Source organism: Agelaius phoeniceus, chromosome 20 (assembly GCF_051311805.1).
Source record: "Agelaius phoeniceus isolate bAgePho1 chromosome 20, bAgePho1.hap1, whole genome shotgun sequence".
Classification (NCBI taxonomy): domain Eukaryota; kingdom Metazoa; phylum Chordata; class Aves; order Passeriformes; family Icteridae; genus Agelaius; species Agelaius phoeniceus.
The window spans coordinates 4,151,319-4,167,063 of NC_135284.1; the positions used below are offsets into that span (position 1 = coordinate 4,151,319).

A 15,745-nucleotide genomic window follows, 5' to 3' on the forward strand; every position below is an offset into this window, starting at 1 on the left:
GCAACTGCACTGCAAAGATGGGTCCCACTGGGGAATACACCCCCATTTCAGGAAGTGCTTGGCAAATACAGAGTCTCCATCTTGATGGAATTTAACATAAACAAATTAACCTTTGTACTTTACCTGCCTATAGCATTATTTTATACACATAAATATACTGCTAGGAGGAAGACACATGCATGGAATGCTTAAGAGCTGTGTTTTCCCTGAAGACCAGCACCTGCAAGCACTGTGGAGTCAGGAGCTGAATCCACTGCAGTGGAACACACCCAGAACATTCAGCACATCTCTCCTTACAAGTTTCCTAAAAAGTCCATCAAACCATGGACTCAGACATCCTTGTGCATGGCTGCCTCTCCACTAGAGAAAAAGGCTGAGAGTTGATACATCATTCTGCACACACAGAAGGTAAATGACGACACCTTTTCTCCAAGAACTTGCTTTAAAAAAATTATCTGTATCTTTTCTGGTTTGGCAGTATTACTAATTGTCCTGAACACAAGGAATCAAAGAGGTGGGTCAACATCTGCACCTGAGGCAAATACTTGGAACAACAATTCATAAACATGGCCCACAAAGCAGGTTTAATGCCCAAGATTCATTCTACCTCGGTTAACTCTTACAATTTTTAAAAAATTTCCTCTGGTACACCAACTCTTCAGCTCTCAAGTAAGAAATGCAGCACTTTTTTCTGGTCTGAAGAGAGAAGGAAAGACCTTAAGCCACTTGTATGTATCTACCAGGTGCTACAGCATTTTAAGGCTGAAATGACAATTTCAGCTTATGTAGAAACACATCCATCCTAAATCTGACAAAAACTGTAATCAGAAATTGGTCTATTTCAACAGCACAAATCCAAACACCTCTATATTTCACAGGTTCTTTGTGTGCTCACACGTAAGGCCACTTAATCCAGCTGTTCTCAGCAATCATTCACAAAAGCAAATGAATGAAAAAGAAATAATTAGTAACCATTTCCACTCCTACCCTTTAACTGAGGGGAACAATAATTTGACTGCTTCAGTCAGTGGACAAAACTATTTTCTGTGCATTTAAACAGAAGGTAAATTGAGATATGGTGGAACCAGCTCTCACACTTGGACTTTCTGAAAACAAGGTTGTCCTGCCTGTTTCAAGGACTTTGGCCTCAGCTTTTTCAGGAAGCGAGGCAGGAAGCTTCCAATAGGTGATTTTTCCAAGACTGAACTGATCTTCAGGAGATATAAAGGAGTAGTGTTGCAAACAAAAAGCCAATTAAATTAATGTTATTTTTCTCCTTAAGCATTCCTGCTGGCAGGGAGTGGGCTGGAAGGCTGTGTCCTGGGTTGTGCTGGCTGTTTCCAGGAGCTGCTGATCTGAAGGCAATCAGTGATTTGGTCCAAGCTAAGCCACACTGCTCAGAGCCATCTAATGAAGAATGGGAGCTGCAGATGATTAAAGCTACTACCCAGAGCAATAGGCACACAGCACAGCTGGAGCAGGACTGAGCTCTGTGGTTTGAAGGGCCTCCTTAAAATGGTCTGCAAATATGTGACAGGAGGGGCCTGGCTCTAGCAGGACATGAAGAAGCAAAGCATCCATCAGGGAACAAGGAGAGTTACAAGAACAGTTCCAAGAGAACAGTGGCACAAGGGATCTTGCTAGAGAGGTGTTAGAAATTTTCAAAAATCAGTCTCCTGCTGGTTTGTTTTGGTGTTGGGTTTGTGTTTGTTTGGGGTTTTTTCCTCCCCTTAGAAAAAGGGCTTGATATTCTTTCTCCATTTTGGCAAATGGACGACTCACATCACACTCCTCTTTCATGACACCTCCTAGAGAACCTCCCATTCCCCTGGAGAATTTAACAAATGTTTTCAGACAAAGCAGAAGAAGTTGGCTGCATTAGAGTTTCCATACCAGAGTGGTAAATCCTCGCAGAAGAACAGCTAAGTTGGTGAAAACAGAATCATGACCACTAACATCTTCTGCCTCAAGATTCTCAGCCTGCCTCCAGTCAGAGAACATGGGGGCCAAAGGCTGTCTCTGCTCCAGGGGCTGTTTAGAGGTGGATGTTATCAAATTCCTTCCACATCTCTTTAGATTTCAGGAGACAAGCAGCCACATCACACACAAAAAAACCACCCTCACACCCTTTTGTCAGCCAGCTCCCTGAAGGGGCACAGGGAAAGGAGGAGCTCCTCACCCCAAGAGGCTGCCTGCGAAGGGCACAGGTAGGGTGGAACAGAAGAATAATACAGGAAATTTTTGCACTACTGCAGTCTGCACTGCACCTTCTCCAGGGATAAATAAAATTCCGATCTCCACAATCTCCATGGTTGTCAATCTGACACCTTTTGTGAATACTAAATTCACACATACAAAGAACTTTCTCCTTTGTAGGTTTTGAAACATCTCACATGCCGTTTCCTACTGGTAACGGAACAAGCAGCATAATTTCATACCTGGCAATTTGAAGCCTCTTTCAGCAGTTTGGAATAATGGATTTTGCCTTTTTGTTTGTCAGTAGGAACAGACAAATAAGAGGAAAAAAAAAACAACTGCAAAGTTTCAAGCAACAATTCCTGTATTAGAAGAAGAGCTATTTTCTGACTGTTCATGTTGGCTAATAAACAAAGGGAACATCAGGTGTCCATTTTATAAATTCTAAGGATCTTGGATTTTTGAACTGGGAAAGTAGGACAACCTCCTGATACCTTGGGCAGATACATCCCTAACAACCAACCAGCAAAAAGCAAGAACTGCTCCCTCATCATGCATGCAGCTCACCCGAGCAGCCCAGCTGGACAGGGAGCTACTGAGAGCTCAACAGGCCATGCCAGAAAACACTATTTACTTTTTGGACACAAGCTATAAAGAGCAACCAAGAAGTAATTAAGGTTCTTGAACATAACAGGGCAAAAAATATCAGCTCCAGGGTTGCTCACTGCCCAGAAGGTCTTAATACATCTGGACAGCTTCTCAGAGACCACCAGCCCATCCTCTCCCTATCAATACCCAGTTTAGAGCCTCCAAAAGCCTTAAAAGTCCTCTCTGCAGATTATTTTGCAAAGTCATTCTGAATGAGGGAATATCTAAAGCTCTAGCCTGAAAAAGAATAAACCTATCCATATTTACAGAACTGTACTGCTCAGTATAGCTAACAAGCTGCATGAGAGCCAATTGCTGCCAGGCCACAAAAGGGCTCCCAGAAAGAAGGGAAAATTCCAATATATTCTTATATTAATATAATTCCAAAGGCTTGAATAAAAATCATCCTGGTTATATCAGCCCAGCAGTTGGGTTTGGCTGCTCCCCTGACTCTGGCCAGGGCCCAAAAGTAATCTTGGTGGAAGGCTGCTGCTAGTACTACCTTGATAAATATATAAACACCTCAAATGTATGGGACAGTTCCCTGGTAGAAATTCACATAAGCATGGCAAGAAGACACTGTGCAGTGCTCATTTAAATATCTCCAAAATAATCAAAACCAGAGAAAGATTATATTAAAAGATAAAAGATCTCTGAAAGGAATATTTGGATATTCATGAAGTGCCCCTATATTTGCATCTGGCACAAAACATGCATCCCATCCTGCAGCAAGACAGGAAGGAGTTATTTTTGAGAACTTGATAGTAAGAACTGAAAAGAAATAACTCTGCTTCTCTCGCTCTCTTTTTCTATTAAGCTAATTCTTGTTGTATAAAGTCAGCTTGAAAGCTCCTTTCAAAGCAAAAAGGGGGAGGGAGGATAGGAAGAATCAGATCTGCTTGTTTTTTGCATTTGACATTCAGGTCTCATCCCCCTGTTTTGTTTTCCTGGAGGACGCGGCGGCGCAGACCTCGCAGAATGATGACATCACACCCACAGAAAAAGCAAAACCCAAACAGGAGGGAAGCAGCTCTCCCTCAAACAGCTCAGAGCACCAGCTCTGCTTCTGGCTGCTGCCTTCTGGATAATTCAAACTCAGTGGGTCTGGGGGTAACCAAATATTCCTTTCAGACCCCTGGCCTGTGTGAGCAGCCCATGAAAATGGGGAAGGGGACAATGTTCCTGCACCTTTCCAGGGCAGGCAAAATCAATTTTAAAAGTATTTAGCTACTGTTCCCCTCTAGAGATAGCTTGAACACTACATTGTTTTCTGCCTGTTTATACCTGTTTTATTGTTGGTTAGGAGTTACACAGGCAAGTGGCTTTTACCATGATGAAATAAAGCAAAGTACAGCATGTTTAAGTCACTCAGCAAATTGGAAGCTGCTCTTTCTGAAATGCTTTATAAAGTTATTTTTTCTGTTTGAGGCAGGCATTCTGAGCAGCATCCTTCCTGCAGAGCAAGGAGCCATGCTGCACCAGGAGCAGAGGAACTGCTAGGTGTGCATGCATGCAGAGTGCAGCACCTGCACAGGATAAAAACACACCTCTTGTGGTGAAAAGGTGTTCATTCCCTGTCTGTACTTATTAAATCTCAGGAAAGGCCCTTGACAGAACATGTGCACTCACTGCTCCATGTCACAAGGAGATTTACCCTTCATGTAATACCTGAACCCAACAATTGACATGATTGGCAAGCTCAGAAATAGAAGGTTTAAATGAGAAATATCTGCCAAATCTTGGAAGAAAATCTCCATTTAAGACACCAAACTAGATAGCACAGGGCCACTCTCCCTGCTTCTAACAATTTATGACTTAATTTTCACAACAACAACAAAAAGCAGGAAAGAAACAAAGAGAATTACAGAAGTGGAAGTTACTAAATATTCCATGGTCACATGGTTCCACTTATACCTACTGAACAGCACAAGGGTGACAAAGCATTTGATTGCTTTTGCTGGGATTTTTTGGTAATTGAACACGAAACTAAGAAAACTGTCATCTCTACCTTATGTACAAGCTCAATTCAGACAGAACACTAATAATTCCTCAAAGCAACAAAACAAAACCAGACTTGCTATTAACTTAGGGACAATGCTCCACCAGGAACATCAGCTAACCAGGGGTTATTCTCAGATTTTGTCCCCAAAAATATTTTTTAAATATGCCCTCATAGAGGATCTCACATTCCTCCTCAGAACTCAAATGTCTTGTTATTACTCTGCCTTAGATACTAAGAAAAGGTTCTTCATCCAGAGGGTGCTGGGCACTGGAACAAGCTCTCCAGGGAAGCAGTCACAGGCAGAGAGTTCAAGAAGGGTTTAGACAAAGATCTCAGGCACATGTTGGGATTCTTGGGGCACGGGAGTTGGACTTTAATGATCCTTGTGGGTCCCTTTCAACTCAGAACATTCTGTGATCACCTACCCTGAGAAATCCTCTCATAACAATGACTGATTTCAGATCAAATGCAATTACAGATTTCTGTAGAGCAGCTGATGTTTTCTATAGAATTTGACTCCCAACAGTGAAACAGTAAGAGCATTCCATGTGTATCTGAAGATCTCAATCTCCTGCCTCAGCGATTAAAAGGAAGGAAAATGAAACAAGCAATTGCCTTTAAGGAAGCATCAAAAACAGGTGGTAACTCCAATCCAAGATGGAATTCTGCTTCTAAGTTTGAAGTCTGAGCTCTGCTGTCTTGGATGGGCCCAATGGAGCGTGCTGAGTCCTGCTGGGTTGACTCTGGAGACCAGTCAGGACAGTTGGACAATGACCATCTCTGTAATTTTCTGTTTACATATTTACAGAATGTATTTAAGTGGTGAGACCGTATGTGTCATGTCCTTAGAAATGCTAATCACAGGCATGAAATCACATACAGAAAACCTCTAAATCAGCAGGTGCTCACTGCCTCCAAACCAGAAAATAAGCAGACAAGTAGAATCACAACTCACACCATCCTCTCCTTCCACTCATGCTGCTCCATATCATCTTTGCTTCCCCAACACCTATGTAAATAGGCAGGTAGATTTTGCAACAGGCATAATAAACAAGTATGAACTACTTCAAACCAGCACAGGTAACATTAGTTTCAAAGCTGAAAGCAGCTTTTGGAGAAAGCTTGCTAAACTTCACACTCCATGTCTGTGGCAACATGGAACAAAAATCCCTCAGAAAAACAAGGTCCCAAAATACTGAGCACTTTCATACAGGTACTCAGACTTCAAGGTTTTAATGCTTTTTGGGGGTTATTCTATTTTAAAAGCATGACTGAAGCAACAAAATTTTAAATTTTATTATTTCCAGGTAAGTCCCAGCTATTTTACTGCATAGATATGCCTTAAATGAATCCCCACACTGTAAAGACAGGTACAGTAGAATCTAGAACAGCTGAAAGTTACTGGTGGTGAGCTGAGCAATGGCTCACTCTGCAATGCTTATGGATTCCCAACAGGCACAGGGGCTGGAAGCTCCTCTTCCTTCCCAGGGCACCAGGTGAGAACCCTTTCAGCTCTTTACAGCAGTGTGCATTTGCATTACACAGTAACTAGACCCTGAAGAAAAGGTGAGATTCAGCTGTGGCAGAGACTGCACAAACAGGGTGAAAAGATACACTCTGCCTCCACAGATCTCCATAAAAATGTCCAGACAATACCCAAGTCTTTCAATTTTATATGCACAGGAATAATTTTAACTTAGATGGGCAGGCCCCAGTTATCCCTGTGTGTGACTGACTTCAAAAATAAAAAAACTTAAGTTTGTCGTTCATCAAGTTCAGGGACTGATTTACAATGCATTAAAAGCTCTTTTCAGATTTATGTAAAGATAAAAATCAGCAAAAAATCACATCATAACAACGAAGAATATTAAAAATTTCAAGATTTAGCCAGCTTATTCATGACCAGCATTAAATTGCCATTATGGTAAGAAAAATCTACATAGTGCTGCTATGATGAAACAAGAAACCCCAAACCCCATTCCCTGCATTTTCAGGCAGACTCTCAGAGGGAGATCTGGGGCAGTGCTGCTGCTCAACTTTGAGGTCTGTGTTGCTCCACCACGCCCCACAGGCAAAGCAGCATCTCCTACACTTCTGCTTCCACCTTACAACCTGGGAGGTGCTGATGCAAACTGGGGACCAAGGAGACAAATTCTTCTACCCCATCACTACCAGCCATGCTGAGCAAATTATTCATTTCTCCACCTGTACTTCAGCATCCCCACCTCATAAATGTGGAAAAAAAATATGGCTTTATCATCCATTTGAAATACCTTGAGATTTGTGGGTGAAATTCAGAGCACGGAATTACTATTATTATCCTGCTAATTCAGAGAAAAGTATAAAACCATCACATGTGTAAGATAATATTTCTTTGCTATAGCTTAAATTTCTATTTGTGTATTAATATTTCATTTCTCATATTAATATTAATTATAACTATTTCTGTTTCAACATAAAATATTTGTAATATCTACAGAAAAACATTGTGATTATACCAATTTATAGTCACCAGAGTAATTACTTTTCAGTAGCAGAGATTCCCACAGCAATGGGAAGACTATTCAAATGAGGATCACACACCCTGGTGCTGGACCAGCCGCTGTGGAGAAACTCCAGAGCCCAATGTGATGGCCCACCTGCACAGTGGTCCACAATTACCAATTCCAACAACAGAGGAAAACATAAGAGACTTAAAATAATGTGCTAATTAGTATTTTCAAGATATAAGGGCCATTCAAGAAAAAGCACTAAAATATTTGGGAAAATTTAAGGGCTTTTCCAAAAAGCTTTTTAAAACTGGGCATCAAAAATTCCATGTCAAATTTTTATTGAATAAACTTGCAAACAATTCTTTAAATGTTCTTTATGGTTTTGGGACTAATTATGAGCTAGTGAAGGTAAATCATGTACTTTATAAGTAAACTATTTTCACGTTAGTCTAGTATTCAAAGCACTCTGCATGTTATTGTCAAATCAGGAACGAATCTTTTGCCCAGTCTTGTTTTTGCAAATAAATTTACATCATCAGTATTGTAATGAAATCAAAGCAAAGGTGAGGATGGAGATTTCCTTCTTCCATAACATTTTATTTTGGATAAAAAACCACGTATTCAGACGTCTTCTTAAGTACAGATTATCTTAGTGTTTGGCTCCCTGTGCTCTGTCCCTCCAGTCAGCAATAGAAATGTTGAATTCTCTGGTCAGTTCAGGACATATGTGTAGGCTGATCTGCTAAGAATGTGGTCAACTACTGAGCTAGCAGCTGACAGCAACATCTTCTGAGAACAGAAGGAAATATCTCCAGTTATTGTCATGCAACCGCCTAAATTCAGCCCCAGCATCCTCCCTAAACCCTCTTCTCCCACCTCCATGAGCACTCCAGTTCGTGCAGATCTGGCCACTCAAGGTGGCTTCTGGAATGGAGATGCTCTAGGATTTCCTTGCCCATGTATTGTGTCAAATGAAAGGAAAAATAACCTTCCATCACTTACAAAGGACAGATGATCAGCATTCAGATGGGTTCGCCTGCATTCTTGCTGCAAAACGGGCAGGTCCCAGCAAGAATTAAAAGGAGGTTCTACCACACACCTCCAGCCAGAGACTAACCTAGTTTTAAACACTTCAAAGCATGTGTTAGAGGGGGGTTTGTGTGGAAAGGGAAGAAGGAAAATTAAGCCAAAAACACAGGTAAGAGTTCAGGGTTTGCCTATATGGCAATTAACCCATAATAAAAATGGAGCTTGGCATTCTTTGCAAGGCACTGCCTCTGAAATGTATCATTATTTCCTTCCCAACTCTGACATGCACTTCTAGGAGACAGCAGGAATTTTTGTCAAGGCCAAGGTTACCCTCTTTTTTAACTGAAGTTGCAAGCCTTCATAAAAACCCCAATCCAAGAGCCTGGCTGCATACCCGGACATACCAAGCCAGTATAAAGGGGGGTTTGTACCAGCTCAGCTGATGCCAGCCAAAATCAGATCACTGCACCTTGGTCTTTATGGGTGGCAAAACCACATTACTGCAGTCAGCCCAGCACATAATTCTCAAGACAAGACTTCGATATGCAAAGACTAATTTAAAAAGCCCAAAAAGCCCAAGGAGACACAGGAGAGTGATGGATTAAAGGCAGAAGATCGGGTGCTGTGCACAGACCCTGTGTTCTGTTTGACCCTCAAAGAGGGACACAGCTTACCTAGGGGTACAGGGCAAAATCATACCAAAATAGATTCCAAACCCAGGGTTTAACTAGTTTGCTATCTAGGCCAGGAAACAGTTCTGGAACACATTTAACACAGTTTAATCGCATCAAATCACAGCTGGCCCAGAACCGATTTTAACAACTGTCAACTGCTCCTTGAAACAGGCAAAGCCAAAAAGAAGATCACAGCACACAGTTTACAAAGAGCACAGAGACAACCCAAACATCCAGAGCAGCAGCAGCAAAGCAAGGCACATTCAAATCCCATGATCTTTATTCAGATTGGGTTACAAGGAAGTGGGAACTGGGAGGAGTTAATGTTAGTGACAACTGCAAGCCAGAACTAAAGGAGAAACATGTTGCACTGCCACCGGGACAGAGCTTGAGAAATCCTAATAACTGATGGAGAAAGTTACTGCACTACTTACTGGATACCCGTGGCCTATTTGAGAAACAGCACTAGCAAAAATAACCTCTCCTCTCATCTCAGCTGAGGAGGGAGGGGACAGCCACCAATTAAAAGGGGACTGAGGTAGGAAATGAGAACTGCATATTAAGAATGGTAAAGGAGGCAAAAATAACAAATATGTGCAATAGCACATGAGATTCTTTCCAAGAAATCTCAGTCCAACATTTCTCTGGGCATGGGCTCGTGGGTCTGTTAGTGCCCTTGAGCAGTGGAATGCCAGGGAAGAGGAAGGATTGCTGGGTGCTGGAAAACAGACGGAACACATGGATGGGGAGAAAGCCAAAAGTGTTACAAGAAATGGTCCCCACACTTTCAACATACTTGCACCTGCATATTCCTCCTTCCCATGCTCCTGGACCCCAAAGCTTTCCAGACATTAGAAATCAGCCAGAGCAGAGTGAACTGAGGCTGAACCAGCAATGCAAAGGGAAGCACTGATCCTAAGGACCTAACCCCCAAAATCCAGGCCTAGCAGTGCTCAACTAATGGCAGAAGGCTAAAGGGAAGTAAAAGAAGTTTTAAAGTTTAGGTGAACTAAGTGAAAGGCTGAAAGCAACTTTATTCACATTTTAAGAAATCAAGTGTAATACATATTGGCTTTCAGTCTAAAGCTAAAGCAAAAATCTCTGAGATTAACAGTAAACATCAAAAATTTTCCTTTCAAATATGGATTGATAAAGCTGACATGCAATAAAAGCTTCCAATGAAACTCACAGGCACTGTTCCCCCACATTCTGATAGGAGGCTGCCCTGTAAACATGCTGAACTCAATGAGCATAAGAGAAAACTGTTTTTATAAAATTACATCTCACTCTAAAGAAAATATTTGTATGGCTGTAGCCAGGAGTGTAATAAGGGTCATTGGAAGATCACAGGCACAGAAAATTGAAGAACCTGCCAGCTTTAGAGTTTTGTGACTTTTACTTTTATTCTTTAAGATCTAACTTTTCCCCCAAACAAAACATTTCAAGCCTTTTCCATCCTAGGGACAATACTCAATATGTAAATCTCATGCTGTCACCCCATTCTGACCCCTAAAGAAAAATCAAAACTGTTTCCAGCCAAGCAATACAGCAGGCAAAACTACGAGCTACTGTCCAGTTGTATTAAGCAGCCATCATCACTCCAATTCATGCTGGACTGTTCTCACCAACCCAAGAGAAAGGAAACCTCACCTCCAAGCTACAGGTGTGTAACTAATGCTGTGGATCTGTCCTCAGCAAGCTCTGATTAAACTGGAGAAACTTCTTTGTTTAGACAAAAATTATTGCTGCTTTGGCAATTTCATGTTTTGTTTACAGTGGCTACCTTGCCTTTTCTTCTGGCAAAGAAACAAAGATTTAGCAGAATGTGAAAAAAAAAAATCAAGAGTAATAATGCACTGACTTCTCATCAAGTATTATAAGTTCCTAATGGCTTCCCTTTCACAATTAAAAAAACACTGCAATTCCAGTGATCATCAAGTATTTGTTCAAAAATTGCTTTAAAAACCACGTTTGGAGCCCCCACTGTGCTGGCTAATGTCCACTGTGTTTCTAAGGGCCTTCAGAAAGTATTCCCTCCTCCATGTTCTGTACTGTAAATGAGCACTTAGGCAAAGAGGAAGGAATAGTGTGTAAAAGCCAACTCTGCTTTTAAACAGCTCTCTATCTGTTCCTACTATTTTCTGCACACTTCTTCCCTTCAGACACTTTGCATTTCACCTCTGATTTCATGTTTTTATATTTTAATTTTTTTTCACAGGAAGGACTCTCCCTCTGGAACTTCACATGAGGGGTTTAGTGATTTTCTGACCTTCTGTCCATTGAATTTTTTTTCAGTCTCTTCTCCACAGAGAAATCAATGTATAATCAGCAATGCCTCAGCATGTTAAAGGACAATAAAAACAAAGAATCCTGAAACCTAACCACTACAAGTTTAGCAAAAAGTGCCACCAGCCATCTCTGTCTTTAAACCTCATTTCTGGCTGTGGTGGTGCAGCCCCATCCCCGGGGTTGTCTCTAACCTCACCTCACTGTGCACTGAGCCATTTCAGATCACCAAGCTGACACAAAACTGTATTTTTCCTTAGGTTAGCTTTCTGCTGGTGCAGGATCAAAGAGCAGAGCCAATGGAATGACACATGGAGAAGCAGGTGGAGGACAGGACTGCACACCTGAGTAAGGGGAATTTGCCAGAGAGCACCAGGCCTCACATATCAGGGCTTCATCCTGCACTGTGTCCATCCAGAAGGAGCACTTGGTGGAGAAGAGTAGGACACACTCAATATTATACAAGAAAATACAGATGTGGGTCTCAGAAAGTACCAAATCATCCTGCTCTGTGCTGTTACAGGCAAGCTTGTGCCAAGCATGGTTAACCAGGAGAGGACAGAACTGAAACCTTGCTGTCAGACCCAGGAAGCTTTCCAGTTTAGACACGATTCCAGTCCAGGGTTGGAGCTCAGCTCTTCCCTTTGTCCAGGATCACAAAAGGAAATAAAAGTAAAATCCTTGGTACTACACAGCACACTTGAACAGGAAAAAGGTAATGGCCACCCAGCAGCACTGCCATTCAGAAGACAAGAGCGTGGCTCACCCCTGGTAACACCAAAGATTTTTATTATTTCTAGTATGCACTGCAATCTAGCAGTGTGCTGTTTACATGATTTTAATATGAACAGGAACACAACAGAAAATGCTTCTAAGATAGGATCTTAGTGATTATGGGAGTGTTCTTCAAAACACACTGAGAATGGAATAAGGCAAGTGGTATTTACCATAGCTTCCTCACCACTTCTGGATCACAAAGAGTGCCAGATCAACCCTAATTATCTTCTTACTTGACAAAATACCTATACTGTCAAAAAAAACTTCTATGAGGCATATTTTGCAAATGACCTCACTCCCTACTAAGTTAGATCAGAAGTACATCCTTGCAGTAGAGACAGACATGAGAGACAACAGCAGCAGTATATCCAGTCTGTCTTTGCTAGAAAGAAAATTACACCTGGAAACCACCTAATGTTGAGTATGCAAGGGTTGTGTCAAAGTGGAACTCACTACTGCAGAGTCAGCTACCTACAACATCTTTAAAACAAATCTCTGAAATTGCTGCCATATCTATTGTTCTCTACAAAACATCCTCATTACAGGAAATCCACTACTAGGATACATCTGAAGATGTAATTATTAGTGTGATATTTGTTTCTCTTCTAATGAATCTCACCAAGCATAAAACCTGAGACTGTCCTACTACTCATTAAAAACATGTTATTCTGGAGACAAAAACTGGTGAATAGAGCTAGAGATGAAAACTGCACAATTGGAAATGTTATTTAGCTGTAAGTAAACATTTAAAGTTCTCCAGCTTAGCTTACACTGGTATTTAACAGCAGGACATAGATAACTTTTTCAAATAGTCTAACTTGAGGCCTAAGCCACCTTATCTGTGCATAATTTTAATGCCAACATCTGGTCCTGTACAGCCAACACTTAATTCATTCAACTTAAAAAGAAAAACAATATTCAACTATCCAAAGAGTTTTTACTTCAGGCAGCAGTATTTCAGCAGGATTAAACTTAAAATTAGGCTGTTCCATCAGAACCACCTTCTCTTCACTGAGATATTGTTAACAGAGGAGAAAAACCTTCTGTCAAGTTCAAAGGACAAACTGAGGTTCAAGTTTATCAATGTATTTCAGCAAATGGATAAAAGGAAGAGGAGTCCTAAAAATGGCAAACATACCAGTCAGAACTAGGCCAATGTTGTGGAGAATCTAATATGAAGGCTCAAGCCAATCGTTGATTAGGTTTGCCCTTGGACATAAGTAGCAGAAACTATGGCACACTAACTATGAGGAGGTACAAAGGCAAGGAAAATACAGGCTCAAGAAAAGCATACCAAAAATTGTATTTATTGCAACAGAAGTTGCTAATCTGTAATCCTGAAATATGAAAACAAGCCTTCCCCAGTGTCAAAATGTATCACTTTTCCAGGGTTTTCACTATTATGTGCTATCTGCTAAAGCTGTTTTTCAGACACTGAGGATCTGAACTATATTGTTCAATTTCATATATATATATAAATATATATATATTTGGGGTGGTATTTTTGAAAGGTTTCATCTGAAGCATTCCAAGCTGATAACCTTTATCCAAATACATAAAACAAGAGCCATGTCAAACGCACTATAAATAGCATTAATAGTAAGGAATCAATAACATCCAAACCTTTAGGTAACATCTTATTAATCCGCCCTTGGCATGCATGGGCACACTGCTGTAACGGCTCTCAAAATGCAATAGTCAAAGGTGAAGGACACAATTTGTTCAACTAGTTAATGCAACTGCTATTTAACCAACAGAGCCACTAAAATGCCACCTAATGAAATACTCCGTACCATGATAAGCAGCAGAGACAAGCACGATAAACATGAAACGTTTTTCTAAGAAAATATAATAGAAGTCCTCGGGGCTGTTACCGATCTGTCATATTTTTTACCGAAGGCATGTAAAGATCTACATTTGACAACAACCATTTTAATCTCTGGTTCTCTCCCCCCCCCATTTCTTGTACCGCGCCCAACACAATGGTACAACTGCATCTCCCAGGTATCGCCTTGGTATTTATTTCTGCTTTCACAGTGACAAAGGTCAACTCTGATGCTCCAAAGATGCTTGCAGCAAAGCTGGGTGAGAGGTATTTCTAACGACATACCCATACGCTGGGTTACAGAAATTCAGCCTCCATGAGATGTTTTAATCTGACAAATTAAAATGGTTGGGAAACGCTATTTGGGTAACGGAATCGGCCGCCACATGCATTGCTGAGAGGGGAGCAATAAAAGGTCTTTAAAATAGGTCACTTTCAGCCAAATCCCACACCAGCACCGAACAAAATGGTATATACAGTGAAAACTCACCGCTTGGGGAGGAGCGAGGGGCATGGAGGAAAAAAAAAAAAAAAGAAAAAGAAAAAAAAAGGGTGAAAAAAATAAAAGGGCACAAATCCGCGCGGGTCTCCGAGGGACCCCAAAGCCCCTCTGGGGGTCGGGGCTCGGCCGGCGGAGCCCCCGGGGGAGCCGCAGACAAAAAGGGCCGCGGCGCTGGGCACGCCTGGCCGCGGGGCCGGCCCCGGCCCCAGCCCTGGGCCTCCGGCGGCCCCTGACAGCGGGGAACACCCCTCCGCCCGAGGCCGCCCCTCCGCGGGAAGCGCCATTTCACCGCCCGCTCCCCCGCCGGTGCTCGGCGGCGGCGGCCCCGACCCTGCGGCAGTGCCGCAGAGCGCGGCGGGGGAGGCGCCGGCCCCACCGGGCCGCCCCCCCCACCCACCGCCTCCCGCACCCTCCCGGGGCCGCCCCGGCCGAGCCCCCCGCCGCGCTGCCTGCCTTACCCTCCGCCGCAGCCGGGCTGGGAGCGCCGGTCGGCCCCCCGCGGAGGAGGAGGAGGAGGAGGAGGAGGAGAAGAAGAAGGAGGAGGAGGAGCGGGGCAAGGGGCGGCGGCCCCGCGGGGGGAGGCGCCCCCGGAGGGGCGTCGGGCCCGGCCCCCGCGGGTGCCCGGGCGCGGCGGGCACAAAGGCGGCGGGGCACGGCACCTAAGATGGCAGGGCGGGCGCGGCGGAGCGCTCAGCCGCCGCCACCGCCGCCACTACCACCGCCGCCGCCGCTGCCTGGGCCCCGCTCGCCGAGCCGCGGCCAGGCCGCGCCGCGGAGGCGCGGCGTGCGGGAGGGCGGGCGGCGCCGGCCGTGCCGCCGCGGCGGAGCGGGTCCGTGTGCCGGGCCGCGATCGCTGCCGCCGCCCCGCCGCCACCTCCCCTCAGCGCCGCCCGGGCTCCGGCTGCGCCGCCGCCGCCGCTCCGCGCTGCCCGCAGCCAGCGGCCCCCGCCCGCCCCTCTCGCGAGACTTCGCCGCCCTCTCCCTCCCCCCTCACCACCGCGGCCGGCGGGAGGGGCTGGGGGCGGTGGGGGGAGCAGGGGCGGGGCCGCGAGGGGGCGGCGGAGGGGCAGTTGTGGCGCGGGGGCGGGCGGGGCTGCGTGAGGAGCGGGCGGCGGGCTGGGGGGTCCCCGGTGTGAGGGGCGGGTGGCTCTCGGTGTGAGGCTCTCTCCGAGGAGGGGGCGTCGGTGCAAGGGTCTCTGTGGGGACAGGGCGTTGGTCTGGTGGGCTCTTGTGAGGAGGGGGCAGCCGGCTGTGAGAGGCTGTGTGAGGAGGAACCGTTGGTGTGAGGGGCTCTTGGGGTGGGGTCGGTGGTGT

At 44.2% G+C, this 15,745-nt stretch overlaps 1 protein-coding gene across 2 annotated transcripts in view; it reads right to left on the reverse strand.

Moving 5' to 3' along the window:
• TAOK1 (TAO kinase 1) overlaps positions 1-15,372 on the reverse strand; it is a 68,375-nt gene extending 53,003 nt beyond the window's left edge. The window contains exon 1 of one of the 2 annotated variants that reach the window (XM_077188600.1): positions 14,890-15,372. The gene's annotated coding sequence lies outside the window, so the exon portion shown is untranslated. The remainder of the gene's footprint in view (positions 1-14,889) is intronic. The other variant, XM_054646715.2, reaches the window with a different exon arrangement.
• Positions 15,373-15,745: the final 373 nt, after the last annotated feature.